Raw genomic sequence first — 27,820 nt, 5'->3', positions numbered from 1 at the left:
ACATTACAGCAGGGCCGGCCTTAGGCATGTGCAAGCTGTGCACCTGCACAGGGCCACCAAATCCCAGGGGCCACCACATCAATATATATCCTTAATATAATAATCCTCTGAGGATGGATACATATTTGTGTGGGGGCCCCTGGCAGGGATTTGGTGGCCTCTGGCTCTATACAACTTCCAAACACCATGACCCCCCTTTTCACTGCCTCTGCGCTCTGCCCCACCCGGACCCCCTCTTCCGGGGCCCCCTATGACCCCCCCCTTTTCACTGCCTCCGCGCTCTGCCCCACCCGGACCCCCTCTTCCGGGGCCCCCTACCTACGCTCCCTGCCCAGGGCCACCATGAACTTAGAGCCGCCCCTGATTACAGAATGCATATCGTGGCAAATTACCAATGATAACAACGAACAGGTATAGGACAGTGAAGCATTACATGTAATCATATCACAGTAAAAAAGACCATGCAATTTAAAATATAAACTGTAATCCTAACCGTACATACAACTAACAATGTATAGAACACCTACCCTGTTGATAAACACCCCCTACCCATCCCCGAAACAGGCCCGGTACATTAATAAGCCTTGCTTGACTTCATGGTCATTGAGCTGGTAGGCGCGTACATTATTTATATCAGCACTCCTGTCAGCGACGAAGTAGAATACAACATGCCTTTAGTTTCATAAGAAACGCATTATATTGTATTTTAGTTGTATGTATACAGCGCTTCATACCTCTGACCAGGCGTCGAAGCGCGCAGTGGGCTGAGCTCCCCTAGCATGGAATTTTAACTGCAGAAGACCGGGTATTAACCCACTGATGGTTACAATGGGGGCGCGGACACCGAGGTAGATGCGTTTTAGGGACTGTATGTCCTTCTCTTGATACGAGAGACCTTCATCGGAGTAAGGATGTGGCACCTTCGATCCTTTCTTCCCTGAAACTCGGCGGGAACGTTCAGAGTTACGAGCTGAATGTTTCGCGTTTAGCAATCTTCAGGGTGGCAGAGTGCAACCACCTCCAGGTTGAAAACTCAGCTCCTGCATGTTTTTTTCCGTCATTACCCCTCAATCCAAACCTCACGACGTGCGTCAGCTCTGCCTGGCGTCTTCAGCGTGGCACAGGAATCAGCATTATTCCGATAATTAGGGCCTTGCAATGACTGACACTTAAGCACATACAAACTAATAGCGCCTGCGCTCACACACCAAGCCTTTGGTTATCAGACCAAGAAACAGCCTGTGCCGTACCTCCACACAGGCAAGTAACGCAGCTCGTCCAAGGTCACACGCAGACAACAGCACAGCTACAGGCAGACACATGGACAAGGGCGCGTTAATAGTGGCTGGTCAGATGTTTGCCTGACCACGGGTAGACGAGGGGGCTGTGCTGGGCGGAGGTCCGAGAGAGAGTGACGGCATTAAACTGGTTAAAGGTGACCCGACTGAGCGGGTTGCAAAGCCCAACCGCGCCTCAAGGTCACGCGGAGGCAGCCCCAGACACTCGCGTGTAAACACTTTCTCAGTGACAGAGCCAGGCTAACTGGTAGAGGGGCTGACAGTCAGACCCCGGCTAGACTCCCGGGCTAGGCTGGTAGTGTACGCGGAATTTTGAGATTCCCCTAAAAATGCTAACGTGTACTGCATAGTGTCAAACAGAACTCAGCGCAGGAGGCACTATATACCAGGATAATCGTAACTCAAAGGCACAATTAGAGTTTACACGTGGGACTGGTTATTCCGTTCTAAATTCAAATGTATAACCCGCCCCTCCCCTTTAGGAATCTTTAGTATATGCCTCATAATGGTGGTATAAGAGCGAGGAGGGTCACACCGGGTTTATGTATCACAAAGACTGAGTCCGAGTTAAAGTGGGGACCAGGGACTCCAGCGCAACCGCATTAGTTTGTTAGAGGCGTTAAAGTGATGGGACTTCGGCAAACCCCATGGGTCTGTAAGAGGCATTAGGGTGAGGACCAAGGACTCCGGCCCGACCACATTGGTCTATGAGATATGTTGAAGTGAGGACCTGAAACTCCAGCCCAACCGCACTGGTCTGCAAGAAGTGTTTAAGTGATGGCCATAATCTGCACTGTCTAAAAGGGAAGTCTTATGAGTACTCCAACACTTAACCCACCCATGGAGGATGAACACCCTGACAAATCAGAATTGCATACAAACATGCTTTTCTCCCACAGAATTGAGGGAAGTGTGGACTCTTTCAAAACCTGTACTAAATCGCTGGCCAGGGGTCTCACACCTTTTCAGTAATGTGCTACTTCTGATCAGTGATAATCGTTGTGAGCTACTAAAGGCCAACTAACCTACGCATTATCAGACATCCCCTCGCCCAGATCCTGCACTTTAACCGCTTCCGTGCTACTGCGTTTTCCCGCTGTGCGCTGGATTTTTAAAAATCCCGCGTTACGTGACAAAGCCAGCTCGTCATGCGCGTAGCGCAGTTAACGCCCATGACGAGCTGGCTTTGTCATCCGCGCGGAAGGGGTTAAACCCAATGTCCATGAAGCCAGATACTATGGTTTGAACAAAATACTGTGACTAGGGCTACTATGATTTGGCTGCCATGTACGTCAGTGAGTGCATGGTATGTGGGAATGTATGAATGGGATATATGTGTATTGGTGACTGAGAACCTGTGTCGTATATACTTGTGGCACATGACATACCTTTCGCCATATGTGGCACCGTTACATGTACAACACAACATTCCAGCATTTTCATTTTGTTTGTTAAACGGGAGAAATGTAAAGTGCTGAAAAATGTTCAGCAAAAATGTTCCTATTAAGGAACATTTTATGCACTTAATAGAACATTTTTATGCAATTTAAATATTCTCATTTTGAAAAAATGAGTGCATTTTTCAGTTATAAATATGGCAGCGTGTCTACCAGCCACTGGGAGCAAGATGCCTGCTGTGTATAATTGTAACACTTTGAAAAGGGAGAAAATTAAAATGAAGAGTTAACTTAATCATTAATATACCTCTTAATTTTATTTCTCTCATTTAAAAGCATTCAGAAAGATAATTTTGTTCTCATGCTCCAATATTGAGTTGAGACCCACTTTTATTTATGAGTTAAATACCTCAGTGTTTCAGTTCTGAATCTCTGTGACCCACCATGGGCCATATATTTGAGTGAAGTACTGCTCCGTACATCTGAAGCCTGATAACGTAAAATAAACATAGCCTTTCCTTAACTTTAAAAAGAAAACTCAACACTTATTTACTACAGTTCTTAGTTAAAAATGAAGGCTGGGAGCTACTCTTAAGGTTTCTGCAAGCCACTGGTAGCTTGTGATTGACTAGTGACACCTGCCCTAGCCCAAGATATTCTTAGGACTATGGAAAACAAATATTTCCTCTTACCCATTTTTCATTCTCCACAGCACCTTCGCATTTCAACTAAAACAAGTGCTTAGATGAAGGCTAAAAAAAGTACTGACAGGGCGGGCTTGTACTTTCCCAGTCACATAAGAAGCCTGCGGCCCTAAATACCTTGGTATCCTGGGAAGACGGTGATTATATCAGCCTCGACCCTTCTAGCATTATCAACCACAATCCCAGGAAGACTAATGTATGATCCATATCACTTGACCATGTGGACTATATGACCTATGAACATCAACCATGGCTATCTATATATTTCAACCCTGGCAACTCAACGATAAGTGCCTCTGCCTAGGTGGTCTGTGCCAATACCATGCTTAGTCATTGACAGACAGTGGACTAATCTTATTAGTCTGTTACAAATGGGCAGTCACAGACTAAAAATCTATCTTTGAGCACACTATGATTTATGAACTTCGACCATAGCAGACTGTCACCCACAATTATCAACCTTTAAAGAAGATAGCCTTGTGGGCTTAGGCTTTGATAGACAGTGACCAGAGATCTTGGCAGACAGAGGGATACAGACGTTTCGCTTGGCAGACAGTGACTTGTAAATATCATTGACAAGTTGTGAACTCATGGCCGAAACAAACCTTTACATATTTAGCCTTGAACCACTTGACCAGGACAGACTGATGCACTATGCATCTTGTCAGACCATAGTCAACTTTGAAACTATGAAGCCCAGCGACAATGGCAAACTGTAATCCCTCTTCCCTGTACCACAGTAGATTTTAACTCTATGAACCCTGAGCTTAGCACTCAGTCTATCATGAACCCTAAATCTTACAGTCCATGTACCTATGAACCGAGATCTCAGAAGAATTTGACCCTCAGCAACTTTGGCAAAACTCTGACACAGTGAAGCGCCAACATGGTGGATTGTGAACAGATAACTCCTGGCCACTGAGAGTGCGAGTCTCAAATCTGACACACTGTGATCTCATCATGTTCTACCATAATACAAGAGTTTAACTATAGACTGGATCTTACATTTATTCCCCAATAGTGACTGCCTACATATATCATCAACGTACGTATAGGTGGAGTTAAGAATAGTAAATTAATACTTCCCCATAAATGTTACCTAGAAGATACATTGATAGTCAATATATGTGTCAATAATATTGGCCTCCATTTAGTGACATAAAACCAACTCTATGAACCTCAATCTGGGTTCTCTTTTACACTATGACCTCTTTTGCCCTTCTGTTGCCCATTGGCTCTATAACTCTAGACTAGGGCTTTTAAAACCCCAATAAAATTATGAACCTCAACCATAGCAGCAGGTTACCTACAACCCAAAAAGTGTCAGATTGTAATCCAAGAACCTTAGGTAAACAGTGATCCATCTCCATGGAGCCTGGCCTACAGTGACATACAACCTACCACTTTGGCCCTCATTACGAGTTGGGGTATTTCACTTGTACCCTGAAAACTCCAGGCCTGATAATTCCGCACCAGAGACACTGGGCCATTTACTAATATTGCAGGGCCTGGAGTGCCATCAGCAGCAGGATTACCTGTCGCCCACCTGCTTCTTAAAGCTGTCCACTGGGGAGAAGACAAAGCTCTCTCTGAAAAGGCATGAAAGTGCCCAAGAACCCTGCGTCTCTAACCAATAACACTAGGGTAAAAAGCTGCCGGTATAGAATCCTTTAACTCTGGGTCTAAGCAATTATTCCTTATTTAAGGAGAAACAAACTCAATCACCTAACTCTTGTGCACAGATACTGGCCAGTAATTTTAATTCCACCTCCTTGGTATTCCCATACTAAAGTACGGTCAATTCGTAATGGGGGCCTTGGTGGTCTGTTACCCATGAATCTTGTTAACGCTGCGACGCTTTAAACTCATGAACTTTGTAGAATATGGCCCTACAAACCGCAGTTAGTTGTGGTGCTATATGGCACAACCTTGGTAGATTTTGGCACTGATCTTTGATTACCTGTAAAGTCTGTCAGACTAAGAATTTGGAATATTTCGAAGGTATGCTACATTGTATACTCCTCAGGTCAGCTATGAAGCCAGTTTTTGTTTTACTTTCACATGCATTCTAGCTTTCCATTACTCCTTTAAGTTTCTACATTTCAGTTTCATTAATAATTACCGATAGTGATTACTCAGTATATGCCTATTCATTAAACTAATTCCAATACATTTGGAGAAAAATCTCCTAATCAGGGAATGCCCTTTTATCATTAATTTATATCCTCCTTTTAGAACATAGGCACAGATTAATAAACCTGTATAGTTGTGTTTGTTGCTAACAGAGCATATAAATTAATGTTAAAAATACATTATATATTTACTTACGGACCTTGACTAAAGTAGAATGTGATCCTATCGCCTTCACGGGTCTTGGCAGTCTGTGACCCCCTAGAGCCCTACCATTGGTAGGCAGTGGCCCTCCGATCCTTGACATTGGCACTCTAATGGCCCAGGCTCTTTAACATTGGCAGTTTGTGACCCTAAAAGTCTTCGAGGTCCGAGACCATAAAAGCCCTGTCCTTGGCAAACTGTGACACTATGATCCTTTGACTTAACACACTTTGTCGCCATGTGCTTGACTAACTGACACTGCAAACTTCAATGACCTTGAAATATTGCGACTACGAGATTCTCTGTGATCTTGGCAGGCTAATATCCACATTATTCAAACATGTAAACTGCAATCTGTGACGGGGTGGGACTCGTGTCCGGAACATACAGTCCCGATAACCTAAAAGACTGGTGGTCAGCTGTTCCCCTTTCTGTTTCTGACAAACAGCCGGACTCAGCCTGGTTCGACGAGTGGACTAACGCATGCGCAGAGGCCACTTGGGGGCACGAGACTGGAATCGACTACGGTCCTTTTAACTCTTCCAGCGAAGCTCCACCCACCTGCGACGTCACCCGCTCAAAAGAAGGCGGAATCGTAGAAGCGGCGGACAACGTTCTCCAAGGAGAAGACGGACGAGGCTGGAGACGAAGTACGGAACCGGAGCCCTGCAGAGAAGAAGCCGTGACGAGCCCGGCAGTGGACAACAAGCCAGGAGGCCAACGGTCCTGCGAATCGCCCCGCCACACTCCCGCAGGAGGAGTGTGGCTTGCTAAGGTACGGGGCAAAGCGGCGGGCTGGGTGAATCGTAATAACACAGTAAACGAGTGAATACTGCTAAAACGTAGCCTCTTTGTCCCTCTCCCTTCACGAGCACTGCTAGGCACTAGCGCTTACGTTTATTTTGCACTCCTTCACTCGGTGTCCCTCACCACTGGTCCCTTTTAGTTCTATGAGGACGTCAGCCTGATTCCCTGTTGTTTCTCTTCTTCCGTTTCATGCTTGGAGTTGAGGACCTTGGCCCCGACGACCCCTCTTCATTTCCGGTCTGGAGAACTACCGGCACCTGCGTGGAAGAAACGCCCTAGAACTCTCAGCGTTTCCTAAAGGAGTCAGGACGGATCCCAACGAGTTTGCTCATGTTAAAGAAACTACTAGAAGGCGAAGAGCTTACTTAAAAATAAAGCCCTCTTTGAAAACTTTATTAAACGTGTCAGAGTCGGTCCCTTCCACCTCTCCCAGTCCCAATCCCGTACACAATCAATATTACACAACTCAACCTTTGCATTCTTTGCCCCATGAAAACTGTGTTCCTAAATCAGCACTGCTGTACTCGAACGTCTATCTTGGTGGACTCTATCCTATTATACTGAACAGTTGTGATCCTATGGAACTCAAGCTTGACAGTACGTTGGGCTTGTCCCATGACTTTTAGACTAAATAAGCATGAACCTTTAGAGCTGTAGCCAATGTACTTTTAACCTGTGAAACAACTTTGGCAGCCCTACCCCTGAAACAATGTGTCCCACTACCATTACGAACCTTAGTAAAAGAGAACACTATAAACTTCAGGTCCGTTTACCACAACCTTAAATTTGGGGAAGAATTTGGCAAAGTCTAATTGTATAGAATGAGTATCGTATGACTGTGATCCTTTGAAAATCAACTTAGGCATTTGTGACCCATGAACCTCAAACGTGGCTCATTTAGACCAAGGAGCTTCAAACCAGCCAACTATGACACACAAACCTTAAGTACTGTGTCTCATAACCTTCTATCATGGCACACTGTAACCCATTATTCGTGACCTGAGCAGGATCTGTCCTAAAACAAGCAATTGGCCTTGGGAAAATCTTTTTCACTACAGAGCTTGAGGGAATTTGTATTAAAAACACGAGCCAGGAGAGAATTTATGGTTAGAAAAGATCCATGTGATCAGGGTCGCCAATCGAGGCACTGAAACGTAGACAGGTTTAAGGGTATAATGAGACGCAAGAGGATTTTCTTTTTTCAAAGTACTAGCCAGCTTTCCATATTTTTGGTAGGTGAATATATTAGAATATGTGCTGGTGGAGGTTGACTATAGCTGGAAAAAGCTGGAGGTCCCTGAATTTCTGATGTGGCCCCAATTCCAACAGCCCCCTCTCGGGACTCTACTCTAACTCTGCCAACACGATCCCTACCACCACACCATCAGCCCTCGAGCATTGTATGTGGTTTACTGCCCAGTAGGCCCTCCCCATGCCTAACCCAAGATGGATTGGCACTTATGTTGATGTTCAAAGTACAAACCTCAGATAATATGAATGTAGCTCTATCCAGGCCCAGTAAGGATTTAGTACTAAAAGCTCACCCTGTAGGAATTAGTCCTATAGATTCCACACAAGCAGCTAAAGGAACATGCTGTGCTTAAAAAAGAAATCACATAACCCCAATACTGTTCCATTACTGCACCTTGAAACACGATGCTCAGTAATTTTGGAGATAACCCTAAAAATGCTAACATGCACCGCATAGTGTCAAATAAAACTGCACGAGTGGGCACTGTGCCAGGATATTCTTCTTTACTCAACAGCACCATTAATGTTTGCACTTGGGACAGGGTATTCCTTCTGAACTCGAGTATATATAATGCCCTTTGGCAGTCCTTGGGAACTTTGTCCCCTGATTAGGGTATGAGAGAAAGAAGGGTGTGGTTTTTATTGTGCTGAACATACGGGATTTATTTGGAATATCCGAAACATAAATTAAAAGAATTATGCAAGCAAGCCTTGTGCAATGTACGTTTTTTTTTAAAGAACTGGAGTCGGTGTCTGTGTTTGGCTGAACCTACGATTCCTTTCAATTTTGTCCCACTAGAAGGTGTGGTTCTTTGTCATCTATTTTTCACTTCTCAGGGACGTCTACTTAAGAGAAACATTAGCAGTAGTATTTTGCCCGACAGCCCCACATGGCTGCTCCAAGTCACGTGAGCTACCTAGGTCTCCACAGACTTCTTAACCCACAACGCTTTGCATGCTGGGACCGGTACAACGAGCTCGAGGTTAACTCCCTACAGTGATTGTGCAGCTAGGGGTCACCCCTTCCCCCGAAACCGTCCTTCACGACCCTGCAGACCGGCCTCGTGGTCTGTATTAAATGTGGCCTACCCAAACCTGTGAAGGTGACCCCCGGTGCCTAGCTTCCCTCCGCGCAACTACCTCTGTCCGCAGCCGGAGTTTTCTTACCTGTGCTCCACGCCACGGCGGGGTCCCTCACCTCCGGGGCCAGAGGCTGGCGCAGACTGAGATGGAGCCCATGCTTCTCGCAGTGGCCCCTCGCCAGCGAAGGCCCAGAATGGCGCGTTGCGTACACACCCTGTGGCGGAAGGTAGTTCCGTCCGGGAAGGCCGAAGGCGTAGCGCGGGGTCGATCCAGAGCACGGACGCCCTCTGACGCGCAGACGCCGGGCCCGCAGCGCTCTACGTTAGGACGCAGCAGGCCGCTCCGTTACGACTGTCGGCGATGGAGGGGCATCCCTGATAGCCCGTGAGCCCTTGGCGAGTAGCAGGTGCAGTTGTGAAGATACGATTGACTACTGCCTTTCGAGGGGCGTCCAATGCAGGTGGGCGTGGAGTAGGGGGCTCTGCGGGTGACAAGGACCCGTCCTCGTGGGCCAATAATGCAGGTGCGCATGAAGTAATGTTAAAGCAGACCACGTCTGGGGCGGCCCAGGTGAAGGGGCGTATGACTCACTACAGCCTGCGGGGTCGGGTGTGTAGCCCCCCTGGGCGGCTGATGCAGGTGTGTTTGGAGTCCTAAGCATGTGCGTGCGAGTGCAGTCCGTTACAATCCACCTGGGCCCATTTCCCCGGGCAGCCAGTGCAGGTGAGAATGCAGCAGGTCAGTTAAAGCAGCTGAGTCCCGTCGTCCCTGTGCGGTGAGCTGGAGTAGGATCCCTTCCGCCAATGCGGGCCTGTGCTGGTGCACGTGGAGTATGTGTTGCAGCTAACTGGAATCCGATGAAGGTGCGTGCGTGCGGTGTATCATCCACTATGGCAGATGAGCCCTTGCCCTCCAGGGCAGCCAGTGTATATTAGTATCCCCGTGGGCAGTGAGGTAGCACAGCGCACTCCGTGCAGTGACTATGTGTGCTCCTGGGCGCCCGATGCAGGTGTGATTGGAGGCTGGTGGTTCCTAGCTCTTGCAGTTGCACACTGAGCCGGAGTTCCTCCAGTGGGTGGGATGTGTTCTCCTGGGCGGCAGGTGTGCGTAGGTTTTGAAAGCGCTACAGTGAGTAGGGGTTCCTCGGGTCTGGTCGGCTAGGGCAGTTGCGCGGTGAGTGACGCCCCCCACAGTCGACGTGGGCGCTGCAAGCGCAGGTGTCCTGAGCGTGGCTGCCACCAATCGGTGGATACATTTGGCTATTCACGGGAGTGCATACAATGCTCCTGAGCGTGTGTTCAGACCTATTGATATGTTCCATGAAGAATGGACGGAGGCAGGGACTGCAGTCTCTTCTGGGGTCCCTGTGGGCCAGTTTTGAGTGATGTCCTCGTAGCAAGGCAGCTAGCTGCTTGCCCCAAACGTCCCGGTCAATGCAGCCCCCTTGCCCCGTTATCTCCCTTTTTGATCTCCGCTGGCTTTTGGGTTTATTATCCTCATGATTTTCCTCATCCTTGGCTGTCGGAGGGAGAGGTGGGGGCACGGGGCTCTGCCGCTGACTGCAGCGATTCCGCGGGGTCGTGAAGACTGCCATGTTCAGGGAGCTCAAACTGGGACGCGGATTCCGTCTGGCTATAAAGGCAGGATAATTTGAAGAAAACATACTAGATATTGATAAAACTATATAGATGAGTGTGAAGTGGATATTTTCTGCTGCATTCTAAAGTGGGAGGTTTTCTCCTTTTGTATTACTTACCAGATGATTGATGACATAAATACATATTTAAAGCGGCAGTTATACCAGAAAGTCTGAATTAATGCAGCTGCCTCATATCTTGGCTCGATTTGCCTGCCTATTTACCAGTCTGTGGCTCTGCGTAATTTTCCAACGATAGTTTTATAGCACTTTAAAGGTAGCTCAGTCAGTTGCGTGCCTGCTGCAAAGATCCGTATCTAACTTCGAGTTCAAAGGCTTGGAGCCTGGCAGAATTAACGTAGCCTTTAATTCTTATAGTATTAAAGCAACCCATCTCAATTGCTTGTGCAAAAATACCTATTCCTAATAAGTCCGTTTGTGGAGTGCACTGTGTAAATGGTCCAATTCCAGTTAACGTTTACACCATGCTTGACAGATTATTAATAGCACAACCATTAGTTGATATCTGTAATAGCTTTGAAAGTTACAGATTTTTTTGACATCCCAAAGGATGACACTGCAGACCATAAATGAGATCATAGTAGAAAATGAGTCTGGTTTGACATCGGAGACAAAAAGGCTGTCAGACTTCACTACTCAGAAGATAATTACATAGATCACGTTTTACATGCACACAGTCGCACAGCCACAAAAATACACTCAGACATAATTTCACACATGCGGAACAATATTCCTCCTACATACACTTGCGGAGACTCGCACACAAAGTCAAACATGCAGAGAAACACACAGAGACTGGCATAACCTATACATACATTTTCACACAAAATGAATCTTTCAGCCATTCTCTCACATTTGCCCCCCCCCCCCCTTACAGCTATGCGTGGACCTTCAGCTGAGACCAGCTCATCAAAGCACACATACAGCCAGAGAGGGATCACTTATAGGTTGTAGTCGGCTGCCAGGACTGAGGCTTTCGAAGTCTCACTCGCCCTAGTCTCACTCGCCCTCGCGCTTCGCAAACCGTATTTCCGTTTGTATGCGCCACTGGAAAATGTCCCACACATCTTTACATGATCATATTACAGCGTGCTCCACATGTACTTCTTCTGGTCAGTAAAATACGTAACAGATGGTTCTTAAATGGGTTAGGGCATAATACGCTGCCCGTCTTCTACGTTTTTTCCCCGTCAAAAAATGCAGTTTATATTCGATACCTGAACGGTCTCTTCTACTAACCACACAAACACCTGCGCTCTGCAGGACTCCTACTCTCACACGTCCCTCACATACATAGAACCAGATCAGAAGGACGGGCATTCTCTTACATCTCTCCTAAAGTGTAGAATGACCTCCCACTCCCCATCAGTCTCATCCTCTCTTGTATTCCGCAAAACCTAGCTTTTCAATTAAGCAGCCTACAATAGGCGGGGCTATACATATCTGCTCACCACCAGGATACCCTCATGGGTGACAATATAAATACACAAAAAATAGCATATACGATGGGTGACGCTGATGTCAAAAACTCCAGCTACTTAGGTCAGTATTTTTTCATGGTTGCCCTCTCCCTCTAATATGTCATAGCTATCTTCCCTTTTGCCAAGGATTACCGCCATTTCACCACTATTTTGCCACAGCTGCATGTATGCCTAGAATAATCTCCAGAGTGCCAGTACTTTGTCACATGTGTCTGTATTATGTCACATGTTTCTGTGTTACGACCAGTTTCCCAGTACCACCATTTTGCCATGGGCATGCCAATATTGGTGCCTTTGTAAGCCAAGAATTACCTCCTGAATGTCGGGGCCAACAGCAGATTCTTGCATAAACCATGCACACTCCTTTGTCTCATTTCATTCACTCTCGCTGTCATTCTAATTTATTTTTACTTGCACTCGTTCTTTCACTCACTCTAACTCATTCTTACTCACAGTTAAATTCATTGTCACTCTTATGCACATTCACACTAACATTCCATCTCTACTTCAGGTTCTTAAATGTATTCTCACTCAGTCTTGCTCACTCTGACTTACTCTTATTCACTGTTGCTCACTATCACTCATTCTTACTCGTGCTGTCTGTTATTTATTCTCACACCTAGGCACATTCTCTCTCTGACAACCACCCGCACATTGAAAATCTCAAATACTTTTGACTTCTTGATTTTGATACCGTAGCAGTCAAACAGGTTGTTAACAATATATATAGAATCTGATTTAGATCTGCCCTTTTCAGCCATTGGCTTTCTTAAACCAGCCTCTTGCAGTCATTGGATAGAAACTTTGTCAGCTGCATCTTGGCTCAGCACTAGGAGTATTCTTCGCTTCACACGGGAAAGTGTGTAGAGTGATAAAATAGGTATCAAGGAAACTTATGTATTTCTGAAATGGGCACAAGATCTTGAGTTTTGGAGCAGTGGTTATTTGTACATCTCTGAATTTGTAGATATCAGTACTAATATATGATTTAGAGGGTATTTTTAAAAATGTCTTCTTTCTTACACACTGGCTTACATTTGGATGGCACAAATGTAGTGAAATAAGTAATGAAACTGTTCAACTATTCTATGCTCCTGTTTCTTTTGATAAAAATGGTACCTCACTTGTGTGGGTAGGACTAGTGCCCACAAAAGGAACCTGGCCAAAACGCCACATGGACATTTTTCCACTGAAAATGGACCCTTTTTTCCAATGTGGGTAGCTGTGAATTTAGGACCCTATCTCGGCCGGCACCTATGAAAACATAGCATCCTGTACATCTTTGTAAACTAGACACACAGTGAAATCCAGGGTGGGGTGACTTGCATGGCTCTCACCAAATTTATGTTTTTTTCCCATAATCCCTTGAAAACCCCAAACTTTGTAAGTAAAAAAAAAAAAAAACACATTTTGCCAACATTTCTGTGATGGAAAGTTCTGCAATCTGCAGGGGGCCACAAACTTTCTTCCACCTAGCATCCCCCCCGGGTATCTCACTTGCGTGGGTAGGCCTAGGGAAATGGCCCAAAACGAACCATGGATACATCACATTTTTCCACTCAAAACTGACTCACTTTTTGCAACATGGATAGCTATGGATTTTGGGTCCTAGCTCAGCTGGTACTTAGGGAAACTTAGCAACTTTTGCCATTGGGAAAAAAAACTAGGCACTTGAGCAATCCAGGATGGGGTAACTTGCATGACTCGACAGGTTTTTTTTTCCCCAGAATCCATTGCAAGCCTCAAACTTTGACTGAAAAACAACTTTTTCCTCCATTTCTGTGATGGAAAGTTCTGGAATCTGCAGGGAGCCAAAAACTTCTTTCACCTAGCATTCCCCTAAGTCTCCAGATAAAAATTCTTCCTCACTTTTGTAGGTAGGCCTAGTGTCTCTGACTGGAATCAGCCCAAAAGGCAACATGGATTCATCAAATTTTTCCACTCAAAACTGATCTCCCCCTTTTTAGGTCTCGCACCTGCAACGCAGAGCGCTGTCGCAATGCGAGACCTATAGTCGTCGACTATGCTTTCAAGGGCTGTAAAGGGAGACAGGAGATGGGCATGCGTAGGCTGCAGGTCGGATCGGTGAACGCACGCGTTCATCACGTACACTCTTGCGCTGTGCCCATCTCCTGTCTCCCTTGCAAGCCTCCTGGAGTAACTTTCACTTTCCCTCCCCCCTTCTGCCGTGGGCTCTTGGGCCCATCAACACGCACCGCACACGCTCCCCCAGCCCTCATCCCTATGTATGCTAGTCTCGCAGTGCTCCTTGCTTTTCCCCCTCTTCCCCTCCTCCTTCCAGCTCTCTGTGCACCGAATAGCAGCTCTTGACGTGACCGCAGCGCCCAATGACACCGGCCATTTGTTGTCCGGAGAGGTTCCCCATGCGCTGCCATACAAGGGGTTTGTTTGGGCTGATACTGAGCTTAGAAATGAGTTCCCACCCAATCGTAACTGCAAGTATTCCTCCCTCTTGAACTACTACCGCAGTGCTTATGCCGGGATTTATATACCTTGAGGTTACCCTCGTCACTCACCTTGCTCAGAATCGACTGACCCTTTAAGAGGGAGCACGGCCCATATCTCACCCTGCAGTATAGTTCACCCAAGAAGTTTCCGTTTCAACAACCCCGTGCAGAACTACGACAACAACAAAAATACTATCGCGCTTTACAAGTTATCGTCTTTAGCTAAACCAATGACCGCACCACAATGATCTGGCAGCTATGTATCGTCCAGTAAACGCTAAGCACACAAATTGGAACACGAGAGGCTGACTAATTAGATATGAGAGCATAAAGTTGTACGAATGAACTAGAGTGCCATATAACAACATTAGAAAGTGACTTCACTGGCGCCATGCTGCTAGGATAAAAGCATTGGTTGTTGCTGCATTTATTTGTCTGAGGCTGCATGAAATAAGGCAAAGTATGCTTTAAGTGCTATATTCATGGATATTCGAAACAATGCTTGTTTTATATTCCTCTTATCTGCCTGTAAGTATTTTGATTGCCCGAGTGGCAAGATCGTTTACTGCGAGGCACTCAGGCAGAACATTTCTGGGCTGGTTGGAAAGTAAAGAGGTGGGGCTAGTGTTATCTGAAGACCTATGGGTAATTTACTCCCAAATGTTCCAACAAACAATTTCACAAATCGTTTGCTGTTTGTTTAATACTGACTCTGTAAGGCAGGGACAGTTTACAATTTTTCCGTAAAAAAAGTTCCTGACAGATTTCACTTGAATTTGTAGGCTGTATAAAAAGTGATTTTTAGCAACGATCCCAGAGTTTCACAAGTGCCGCAACAGAAAACGGGCTCAGTTTCCAACCTTCCCTTTCTCCCAGGCTTATCACGGGCTGCCTTGGACAAGTTAGGATAAAGCAGAAGGAGGCGACTATCTCGCAAGCTCATTGGCCCCTCGCTGAAGTACACAATCCCGGCGGAAAAACAAACGGTTTTACCGTATTCACTGGATGCAAAGAGCAGAGACTTACTGTTTGCGATGCTGTTACTGTAGCCAATGTCCACAGCTCAGTGAACACACAGGGAATTATTGATGGGCAAAAAAGAGCAGGGTTGATATATAACTAAAGAATAAAAGTAGGATGACCAGATTTTGAAATCCAAAAACTGGCATTTTGCAAAAAAAGGAGGACTACAATTTTACGTCCACCGCGGGGCACAGAATAATTAAATGACAGTTTATCAACAAAGAAAATGAGAGAACGAGGCACTAACTGAATAAATAATACATTCAATGTCACGCTCAAAGCTGGTTTCACCTGTGTTAATTAAATTACTCTCGGATAAGAGCAGCTACCTAGTTTTGCCTAGGAACACAAAAAAGGGCCTCTTTCTGTTTAGGTCAAGCCTGGCACAAGCAGTGCAAAGCATTGCTGTCGCCAGTGAGCTCTAATGTTAGGGAATTGCCTCGGAAGTGGGACAGGAGATGGGCACGCGCAGAGCTTTTGGCGATTTGCGCAGGTGTACACACACGTACAGCCACGCGCTGTGCCCATCTCCTGTCCCTGCTTCCGAGGCAAGTCAGCCTCCTGCAATTGCATTATTTTAACGCGCACACACACACACACACAAACCCCCCCCCCCCACCCCCCGCAGCCAGTGCATGCAACTTGTGAATGCGCGCGGGGTGTGGCTACGGCGCGTAGCGGAATGGCTGCCTTGTGAAGGAGCTCCACGCGCCGGAAACTTCTACCGGGCAAATACCATCCTTAACCCTGCTGAGCACCGAATATAAGTGCGGCTGGGGATCATGCAAGAGTGGCGGCGCATTTTGAGGCGGTGCAGCACGTACGAGCCCCGCGCTATCACCCTGAACGTTCGTGAGCTGTGGACTGCGGGGTGACTGGCAAAATGGGGGCGCTGCGCTTGGAGTTGTGAGCGCGTCCTGGCGGCCTGTCTGTCACACCCTCACACTGCCTTAACCTCATCTGACCCCCAATCACCCTCACACACCATCACACCCCCTCACCCTCACACCCCCTAAAACTTACATCCACTCACCCTCAAACTCCAATTCCACACTCCAACTACACCCTCCAACTCAAACGTTCAAGTACAAATCCAACTTCACCCTACAAATCCACCCTACAACTCCACCCTCCAAATACACCATCCAACTACACCATCAAACTACAACACCCAAATCAAAATACTACATCCCAATCCACCCTCCAAATTCACCATCAAAGTCCACCCTCAAAATCCACCCACCAACTCCACCCTCAAAATACACCCTCCAACTCCACCCTCAAAGTCAAAATCCACCCTCCACATCATCCCTCCAACTCCACCCAACAACTCCACCCTCCAACACAACCCTCCAACACAACCCCTCAAAGCCACAGCACCACTCAATACCACAGCACCTCTAAATACCACTCAATGCCACAGCGTCACTCAATGCTACAACATCACTCAATGCTACAACATCACTCAATGCTACAACATCACTCCATGCCACAACATCACTCCATGCCACAACATCACTCAATGCAACGGCATCACTCAATGCAACGGCATCACTCAATGCCACAGCAACACTCAATGCCACAGCAACAGTCAATGCCACAGCATCACTCAGCACCACTCAACGCCACAGCAACAGTCAACGCCACAGAACAATTCAATGCCACAGAACAATTCAATGCCACAGCACCACTCAATGCCACAGCACCACTCAATGCCACAGCACCACTCAATGCCACAGCACCACTCAATGCTACAGCATCACTCAGCGTCACAGCATCACTCAGCGTCACAGCATCACTCAGCGTCACAGCATCACTCAGCGCCATAGCATCACTCAGCGCCATAGCATCACTCAGCGCCATAGCATCACTCAGCGCCATAGCATCACTCAACGCCATAGCATCACTCAACGTCACAGAATCAATCAACACCCCTCAACGCCACAATAACACTTAACGCCACAACATCCCTCAATGCCACAACATCCCTCAAGGCCACAACATCCCTCAAGGCCACAACATCGCTCAAGGCCACTGCGTCACTCAAGGCCACTGCGTCACTCAAGGCCACTGCGTCACTCAAGGCCACTGCGTCACTCAACACCACAGCACCGCTCAACACCACAGCTCCACGCAACAGAACTACTCAACGCCACAGCATCGCTCAGCTCCACAAAATCACTCAGCACCACTAAATGCCACAGCACCACTCAGTGCACAGCATCCCTCAACGCCACAGCATAAAACAATGCCACAGCATCATTCAACGACACAGAACCAATCAACGCCACAGCATCCCTCAACGCGACAGCATTACTCCACACCATCACTCAATGCCACTGCATCACTCAACGGCACAGCATCACTCAGCACCGCTGAAGGCCACAACATCAATCAGCACCACTGAACGCCACTGCATCACTCTGTGCAATAATTCAACAACAAATGGTTCTAATATGTTCTCTCAATGTTTAAAGCTTTTTTACAACTGTCACAAAAATAATGTTAATATTTCACTTCCGTTCTTGGCATTTCATCACAATAAAATACACTAAACATAATCTTAAAATTTTTTTTTTACAAAAGTTTAAGCTATTGCTATTATAAATTACTAAAAATGTAATTAAATTTTTGATTAATAATGAGAAAAAAAAATATTTGTAATATTAATACTCTAAGTCATGTAAATACAACACATATTGCATTAGGAATGCTATAGGTGTCATGTTTGCAAAAATTACAACTATTGGCATTGTAAATTACAAAGGTATTATTTTCTAAATGAACACATAAATAAAGAATTTGTCATTTACAATTCCAATACCTCAAACTTTCCTAATGCGAAACCTATTGCATTGCAAATGCTTGTTTTATTTGTATCTAGTGCTTGTGTTCATTGTTTACAATTTGCAGCGCTATTAGTACGTGCACTGTGCAGTCTGGAAGTGTACATATAGAGCAGGGGTATTCAAACTGTGGGGCGCGACCCCCAGGGGGGCCGTGGAGCGATGCAAAGGGGATCGCGCCTTCACAGTGTCACTTCTGCCCTGGCCTCCAGGGCTTCAGCCCCCCTCCTCCCCCATCCTGTGTCTCATCCCGGGCTGCTGCAGTGCAGCTCGCGCTCCTGGGGCCTCGGCTGGGCAGTGTCTGGAGTCTTATCTCCGGCCGAGTTTTTCACACGTCTTTAAAGACCATTAGCACATTTACATGCCTTTGCTAACTGATTACCAAAGCTTAGTTGTTTTATGGTTCCAGTACCCCCTGGGCCCCCACTCTGCCTATTCCTTACATTTGTATTTTTACACTTACTGCTGTAGTGTGAGAATGCATTTAATGAAAAGAAATATAAAGTTGGGTTGCCAAAAGAAACATGCCTGCTATGTGTTGTTTAAAGATCCTGCTCTTGACACTAAATTGAGTTATAAATAAAAAAGTATGTATTAATTAGTTATGTGACTTTTCTGTCTTTATTGTCTTTAATTATTAGTCATGGATCATTGAGGCATCCCTAGAACACAATTAAAAGTGCTTTCTATTTATATTTGCTGTTCTAAATATTCACAGATAAGTGCAAAAAATACAGCGGTAGGTGACTGCTTATTTCTGGGCCATCAAAATAAGGAGCTGGTAACCCTAATTATTAGACTGGAAGTTTGTTGCAGGATCAGCACAATATGTATTTCCTCCACCCTCGATCCCTGATTAATGCCATTATAGCAATAGTTTAACTTATATCTGAAACCCTACGCTTCAAGTTTCTGGGAATGCACCCTGCTTTCAGACTACTCACTTCTCATTCTCGCCTTCACTTTCACGTTCACCCTGCACTCCCAGCGATCACAATGCACTCACACTGATCACAATGCACTCACACTGATCACCATGCACTCACAGCGATCACCATGCACTCACAGCGATCACCATGCACTCACAGCGATCACCATGCACTCACAGCGATCACCATGCACTCACAGCGATCACCATGCACTCACAGCGATCACCATGCACTCATAGCGATCACCATGCACTCATAGCGATCACCATGCACTCATAGCGATCACCATGCACTCATAGCGATCACAATGCACTCGCACTGATCACCATGCACTCACAACATTCACCTGCTCTCACAGTGATCACTCTGCACTAAAACTTTGCTTGCATTGTTCATTCTGTACCCCACCCTGCAGTCACACGAGCATACTTCTCACCCTGCACTCATGTGACACGTCACTCACCTGTCCCCCCCCTACTGTTCAATCTGTAGCTCACTCCAACAAGGCCATCACTAACCATGCACTAATTCGTCCCACTCTGCACTTACAGCCGAACCCAAATTCATATGGTCACCTCACTCACCCTGCAGTCACTCCTTTTACCCTACTCTCACACTGTTGCATTGCTCACTGTGCAGTCACATGGGCACTCTTGTCACCCACACAGTGCAGAAGGTTAAAGTGCCTGGTACAAAGAAGAAGTACCATGCACATCACAGAACTGAGTGTGAGTAAACTATGAGTAGCGCTATAAAAAAATGAAGTTTGTCAGACAGGTGCTATAGAGAGATGAGGTGTATTGTTGGTGAGTGGTAGTGAGGGAATTCATGGAGAAGGTGGAAAGACTGTTGCACCGTGTGCGACCAGTGGTTGGACAAGCCCTGGCTGGGAGTGTTAACCCCCTCCCCCCCCCGAAGTTAGTGTCTAGTGGATCCCTTGCTTCTGCCTATTCTTCACATTTGTAGTGCGCTACTGTTACCAAAAGGTGTCCTGGGGCTAATAACCATCTGCCTGCAATGTGACAGAGGGATCCGGGGTTGGGAGAGGAGAGGGGAGGGGAGGGGAGGGGGATGGAAGAAAGGGGGTGAGAGGAAAGGGGCATGGGTAAACTGCTTAACTCTGCACAAGACCGCCACGGTTTGAATGCACCCTTGCTTCTCCCGGCCATGGCCAGGTGAGCTTCTAATGTGGCAGCGCATATTCCTGCGGATTGGGAGGCCCTTCACAGAGGTTGGCTAGACACCTTTCTGATGTTAATTGCTGTATTTTGGTTATAAATCGGTACTGATGGGGTGAAATCCTTCCTCAGTATTACGGTGTTAGAAAAATTCTAAATAATAAAGCAATGCTAACCCAAAATACGCAGCATCACAGAACATTATTTACATTGTCTACTCACACAATTTAGTCAAGCCTGTCTCATAATTTGGTCCTCACCTTCCTCATAACCTAGAGGTTTAGATATTTTTGTGAGGAGGGGGTCCTTACACTTGAAAAAGTTGACAGGGGGGTCTCGGCACCCAAAAGTTTGAGGACCTCTGATATAGAGTATGTCAGTGTGCATTTTTCTAATAGCGCACATTGACATAAACCCCATTCAGGCACTTTACCCTTCTTGCCAGTGAAAACTGACTGAATGGAGATATCGTGTCTCAGTGCTAAATGGAATTCCTGTTATCACCCATTGAAGTGGTCCGCCTTTTATCAAGAGACCTGTGAAAGTCTGAGTCTTCAGAGCGTGATCTTCAGGTTACACACAGGTCTGAGTGGGGGCGTGTTTAGTAGGAGAGGGTGGAAGTTATGAATGACATATAGTATGCCATCACGCTCCTTGCCCGTGTTTGGACGCACCCTTTCCAGTTCTCTTTTAGTCACCCCTTCCTTCTCTTCTGGGTAGCGTTTGCATTTTATGTCGCAATACCCTGGGGCAGCTGTCGTGAGCAAATACTGCGTGTCCCAATGGGAAACGTGTACGTTTCACTGAAAGACGACCAAAATTAAAATTAATGCACATTTTAATATTAGAGGGCTTCATCGAATGTGCCACTGTCAATGCAATTTCCAGTTGGTGTTGCCGACAACCCATGTGAAGATTAACTTTTTTTTTAATGTTCTGGTGCAGTTTTTGCCCACTTTGTTGCTGCGGAAAAAGCGTTTTGGGGATCGAGTTATGGTTTGCTTGCAAAAACCATCAAGAGGGTGCCACCCACTTCAGAACTCTTCAATGGTTCCCAAGGGAGGCCAGAACAGAACTCAAAGGGCTCTGGCCAACCTCTGAAGAAAGAGCTTCAGTACAACAACCAGGGCTTTCAGTGGGCCGGGTCTGAGCACCGGCAGTTTTTTTCAGGGGGCCTCGAAACGGGTCGCTATCGGGCTCTGTTTTAAGCCCTGACACAGGCAGCCCGTTTTTTTCCCGGACTGCAATGACCGGGGTTTGCTGTCACTGCAGTCCGGAAAAAAGTGCCATGGCTCAAAACAAAGCCTGATAGAGACCCGTTTCGAGACTGCACCAGAAACATGGATGTGCGCTGCTCACACTGTTCACTTCTCAGAAGTAGAGAAGTTACCGCATGACGTCATGCCAGGGGAGCGTTGTGGGGGAAGGGAAATCCTTTAAGAGTAATGTTCTTTCTGGATTTCCCTTCTCTTTCTGAAACTCGGGAGCAGCATCATTGTGTTAGGGTCACCAAGGATTTAATTGGAAGCTTTGTCAATATTATATACAAGTTATAGTTGCAGCTTATTTATCTTCTGCTAGTAATAACCATTGACAAAGCCAATATTACTTACTTATTGTAGGTATGATGTTACTTGTATCATATATCCGGATGCAATGACGTAAACAGCCAATTACAAATCGGGCGGCACACTATGCTAAGCAAAGATTTTTTGCGTAAGTGATTTAAAGCCACGCCCCTAATTACACTGACGATTCCCCTTTGAGAGACCCCCCAGTTTTTTCATCCCACTTAAAGCCCTGGCACCAACCCCCAGCCTACTACCACGCAAAAGACGTGCACGCTGCTCTAGAGGCGTCTCTTCCGTTGCTGTTGTGGGTGAAGTGACACCTGGCCCCAGGTGTGGAACATGTTCCCGTGCACCACTTACGACTCTATTTTACAAACAAGCAGGTGGGTATAGGGGCCGGTTTTCTTGGATTGCATTCGATTCCATAGCACTCTCATAATGCCACAGTCTTCTGCTCAGCTCACAGTCCTCCTGCGTCATCTGAAAGTCAGACTCAAATATTTACATGACAAGGTTTTCTCATCCTCGTCTTGGATGAGAAACCCTTGTGCGCGTTTTTCACCTAGGCACGCACTAAGCAATGGCGAATTTTGCGAATCTGGCGTTTGCGTATTTGCGAATTTGCAATCCGCAAACCCTTGTGTATTTTTTGTGTGTGTTCGCAAGGGTTTCTGCAAGTTCGCAAGGGTTTTGTACCAGTTCGCAATTGCAGACCTACTTGTCGGCTCATAACGGTCGCAACTATGTTGTTTCTACGTCTGGTCCATCATCACAGGTTCACAGGACCCTCTGTTTCACCACTGCCACCCTCTGGTTCACCCATGCCACCCTCTGGTACATCACTGGATTCACTGCCACCCTCTGGTTCATCACTGTAGATTATGGGGGGGGGGATGCAAGCACAACTCCCCTGCTTCAACTGACATGAATTAATTTGGGGTTGATTGATGTGTCACTGAATTTAAACTTCCAGTCTGGCACCTGCTTCCTTATCTGTAATATGCTTTCTGTTGCAGTGCAATTTTTTTTCCCAGGACCTTTGTGGCCTACTTGTAGCTATTCTATGAGCCTGCTGTGAGGGTCAGAGCAGGGTCATAGAATAGTTGCAAGTAGGCAACTGAACTCTGGGGGGCCCCTCAGGAAGCACTACAGGGAATGGTTACTAATGATGAGTTTGAACTTTAGCACCTGCTGAGTGCTTTCAGTTTTGCAAAACTCGTTTTTCTGCAATTTCGCGGGGCGCGAATTCGCGCGAGATCGAATTCGGAAGCCGCAAATTTGTGCGAATATGTGATTTGTTTTTTTGCGGAGTGTTAGTTGGCAAGGTTTTTTGCGTTTTAGCGAGCCGTTTGTAGCGCAACGGTGCGAAGTTACCCTCACGGGCGGGGCCATCTTGTTTGCATGACGTATTTCCGTTTCCGGGCGCGATGTGTAATCTCGCAAAGTGTGCGGCTCGATAGTACAATTTCGTGTGTGATCGCGAGGAAAATCTCGCTCAAACTTACCCACGTGGTCGTGAACGGGCGCGGCCATCTTGTTTCTCATTCATTGCTATGGTGCTGGGCATGCTTTCTGTATCCTCTCTGAATCTCTGCCATCCTTTGCTTGTTTGAAGTTTTTTTTAATCTATTTTACTTATTATCTATCCCTCTATTTTTCTAGCTCTATATTTTTGTGTTTTCTGCTACTTTTGGTTAATTTTAAACTACTTTTTTAAACTCTTTTCTTTTCTTCTTCCCTATTCTTCCTTTCTGCCCAGACCATAGTAAAGGGAGCCCGGCTCCCGTGTGGGTGTTTGAGGGGGGAGCAGGTCACAGCCCGGGAGATCTTCAGCGCGTAGGAGGTGGCCGCACTAGTTTTTTATGTTCAGCGCCGCCTCCCCAGGATCGCTAGCGGGTACGGGATCCAGGAGCGCCGGAAGCGGTGGGTGAAGGTGTGCCGGGCCATGTACCAACACTCTCGGGTCCGGCGCACCAACAACCAGGCCACCCACTGTTGGACGGATCTCCTGGACCGGGAACGCGATCTGCTCGACCTGCTCGGCCTTGAGATCCCCGGGCTTGGTGAGTAGTAGTAGCTATTTCTTTACTACTCTGTTTTCTCCTGCTCTGTGTGTTATTATATTGCAAATTTTAGTTTTTTACCAAGAGCAATAATGCTGCTGATTATATTGTAGGTAATTTATATTTCAAAAATCTTCTGTGCATTTCAGGTGCACTGCTCTCCTTCTCAGTAGCGTTGCTACTATGCTTATTTGTTTTCGATTTTGTGTTCATTTCGTTGGCCTGTGAAATTATGTATGAGTGTAGTTTAAAGAACTGCGTAATGCTTGACACTAAGGGTCAGATTTTTAATTACTGGCGCATCGCTGCAAAGTAGCAGGGATGTGCCAGTAATTGTGCGCCACGCCACCACCACCCATGGTGCGCCGTATTTACAATGCGGCGCACCGTGGGCCCAAAACGTCACCGAAGCGTTACGCATCTGTGCCGTAAAGGCGGCGCATTGCTAGAGTTGCATCGCAACGATGGCGCAGCTCCAGCAATGCTCTGGGGTGCCCTATCTCCCCAATGCTGCGTCAAGCCATACGTCTGCTTCAAGCAGGCGCAGGGTTTGAGTCACGCATCATTGTCCTCAAAGTGACTGATTGAAATCTTGTAGATTTCCCTCAGCCACTTTTAGGATGCGTTCCTGCGCAGGAACGCACTCCCTTGCGCCGGAACGCCCCCTGATGGCGCAGGGCTTTACAACGTGATGCATCTCCCATATGCGTCACGTTGTTAATATACGCTGCACCATGGCGCCTCTTTTGTTCTGCCGCTGCGTCACAAAAGTCACGCAACAATGGAGCAAAAGAGCCGCAAGGGGCTTTTAAATCAGCCCCTACAGACTCCAGTCCAGTCCTTCCTTTGTACACCTGGCAATAAGAAGAAATAGTGGTGGTGTATTGATAGTTTGAGTATTTTAATGACTGGTTAATGTAGTAGAAAACTTTTTAGTGTTGTCGCTGATCTGCAATCACGATGAACTTTGTCTGTCACTTCACGTGTTGCGGACTGCTGCCTGCCAGTCCTAGGCAAACCTTTTTAGTAGTTTGTTTAGTGAGTTACATAAGGTAATTTCCAATTCGACGGTCCGCAAATCAAGCAATACTAATATCATAGTAGACCATATGAGATAGGTCAATATATCCCGTGGAATACTTGTCTATTTGCTATTTCGCCAAAATATTTTGTTATTGTTCTTTTGAAATGTTTGATTTGGTTGACAAATATTATCCATGTTTTCTGGTCTTTCTTTCTTTCATCTTGTACATCAGCTCCCCCCAGGGGCAAGAGGGCATTGGAGGAGGATGCTGCTGCTGCTGAACAAGGCCAGGATCGGTCAGGCGAGAGCTCCTTTGCTGGCCCCGGTAAGTTTTAATTTTAATATAGAGTACCTATTTTTCCCTAGCGTTCCTCATTCGATTTTTTTTTTCTAAACCGTCTTTGATCTTCTTGTAGACTGTATCTAAATTCTTATCCTGCCTCGACTATGACTCCCTGTGGTATTACTAGATTATTCTTATTAATCTGTCTGTGTAGCTAACTAAGATTACACATTTGGCAAAAGGTGTAAAACGAAACTCCCATTCTAGTCAGCAATAGCTCTATACACTGAGTGCAGTCCTCTGGGATTGTCCATAATGTCTTTTCAAGTCTTCTAAATGTTTATGCTTTGACAATTACCAACAATAAAAAGGTGAATGACCACCAAGAAAGAATAAGATACTACTTTACTTTTGGTTTGGATAGGAGGACAATCCATTCTACTACTGTTGCAGGGACAAATCTGCACAAACAGAACTATGGACACTAAATAGTGCATTGTTTATCAATTATAATAGGCGCAGGTAGACTTTCCACATACCTCAGTGATATCAGACTTTGAAGAACCCCCAATCTCCTTACTGACTAGATAGTGTGGCAGAGTCATTTAGCTCCCGAATTCATCGATGATTGATCCCCAATGATGATTATCCAACGCAGGACAAGAGTACGGAGTCAGAGTCAGAAGTGTCAGAGGCACGGACTCATGCTTGCAAATTGCAAAACCTTTTGTTCATTCACTCATGACCAAAAACCACAGAGTCTATTTAAGTTTTAAAGCTTTATTAAAAGTAAAAATATTTATTAAAATCAAGCTTGTCATAAAACATAAACTGTTGATTAAAAATGGAAAAGTGCTTTAAGTCATTTTTTATTTCACACATTTGTGGGCGAGCCGAGCCCTCACCTGGTTTGAACTTTCATTTTTCTTTTTGGTGCTAAATCATTGGTCCTTCCCTTCGTCCTAATGATTTGTTCTTAGAAGTGAAGCTTCTGTCTGTTATGAGGAAAATGGTGCGTGTTAAAAAGCAAGCATTCATCAGTTGTGCCAAAAAGTGCAGCAAGACAACACCCTTCCCTGAAAAAAGGGACATTTTTACTTTAGAGTAGACAGTCACAAATTATTAGATTGGTTTCTGTATTCACATTTCTTCATTCCTTGACAAAATACTAGTGAGTGGTGTATGTCTATGACATCTAACATTCTTAAATGTACTTTGTAGGTGGAACATCTGGTGCTGGGCCCAGCGCGGAGGTGGAGGGAAGCTCTGGGGAGGAGGCGGAGCAAGTGCTGGAGGAAACTGCTGTGCGGGTTGCCACGGTAGTGGCGGGCAGTGGTAAGCTCTTATATTCCTTACTTATTGAGATTGCAGACTGCATAGTGTGCTGATCCTTGTGAGAAAACGTAAGGTTTGTCCAGATGAGAGACATGAAGAAGAATGATTGACATTTAGGGGCCTATTATGATGGTGGGCGGACCTGAGTCCGTCTGCCACCATAGAGTAGGAGGGACCGTCCGCAGGGGCAGCAGCGGTCCCTCCGTGGTAATTAGGATGTGACTGCCACCCTGGCGGTCACATCCTGTATTTTTATCATTGCGGCGGGTGCTGCTTGAAGCAGCACCCGCCGCAATGATAAAAATGTAAGTTGTGCATTTGCATGCACAAAGCGGCAGGCACCGTGCGGTGCCTGCCGCTTTGTGAAGGCAAATGCAGGGGGGTACCATAGGTACCCGTCATGTGCACCCCCCACTCCCCCTTCACCCCTGGAGGGCCCGCAACAGGCCCCCAAACAAAAATCCGTATGCCTTTGCACTGCAGAAATAACGCCGTGTAAAGGCATGTTCCTCCAGACATCCTAATATGGCTGGCGGTAGACACCGCCAGCCATGTTAGTGCTTTTCCGCCACGGACGGGAGGCGACCGCGGCGGAAAAGCTGCGGACTGAAAAACGATCCCCCAGCCATCCTAATCTGGCGGGGGGTCTTTTTCAGTCCGCTGCGGATTTCCCGCATCCTCCGGGCCGGCGGTGGATTCCGCTGGCCCGGAGGATGCGGGAAATCCGCAATCCTAATCTGCCCCATAGTTTGAATGGATGGATGCCTAGATCATGGTACTATCTGACTCTTAGATAGCATATGTGTATCTAGAGAGAGTAGACGATCATTGGATGAACTACGTGTTACTTTGAAGAGCATGTAACACCGCACCCGTACGTCCGTCCCAGTGTAGGAAAGGCAAGGAAAAGAAGTTGTAATTTTGTCAGAATACTACCATGAATAGTAGCAGTAGTTTGTATTGCAAGCACAGCATATATCCGGCTACTACGATGGCCACTCACTACTACCTCTGTTAATAAGTTTAGTAGAACTCGGTCATTCATGTGTGGATGTATCACTGTTCACTCAATAAAAAGCAAAGCACCT

The 27,820-nt window shown here is 46.3% G+C and overlaps 1 protein-coding gene across 1 annotated transcript in view; it reads right to left on the bottom strand.

The window, feature by feature from the left end:
- The window catches only part of RASL10B (RAS like family 10 member B), a 632,574-nt gene extending 622,239 nt beyond the window's left edge, over positions 1–10,335 (bottom strand). Inside the window, exon 1 of the mRNA XM_086954749.1 lies at positions 8,959–10,335. The gene's annotated coding sequence lies outside the window, so the exon portion shown is untranslated. The remainder of the gene's footprint in view (positions 1–8,958) is intronic.
- Positions 10,336–27,820: the final 17,485 nt, after the last annotated feature.

The sequence above is a fragment of the Lissotriton vulgaris genome, chromosome 2_1 (genome assembly GCF_964263255.1).
Source record: "Lissotriton vulgaris chromosome 2_1, aLisVul1.2, whole genome shotgun sequence".
Lineage (NCBI taxonomy): Eukaryota > Metazoa > Chordata > Amphibia > Caudata > Salamandridae > Lissotriton > Lissotriton vulgaris.
The sequence above is the reverse complement of the archived record's forward strand: the minus strand, read 5'-3'. Positions and strand labels throughout refer to the sequence as shown.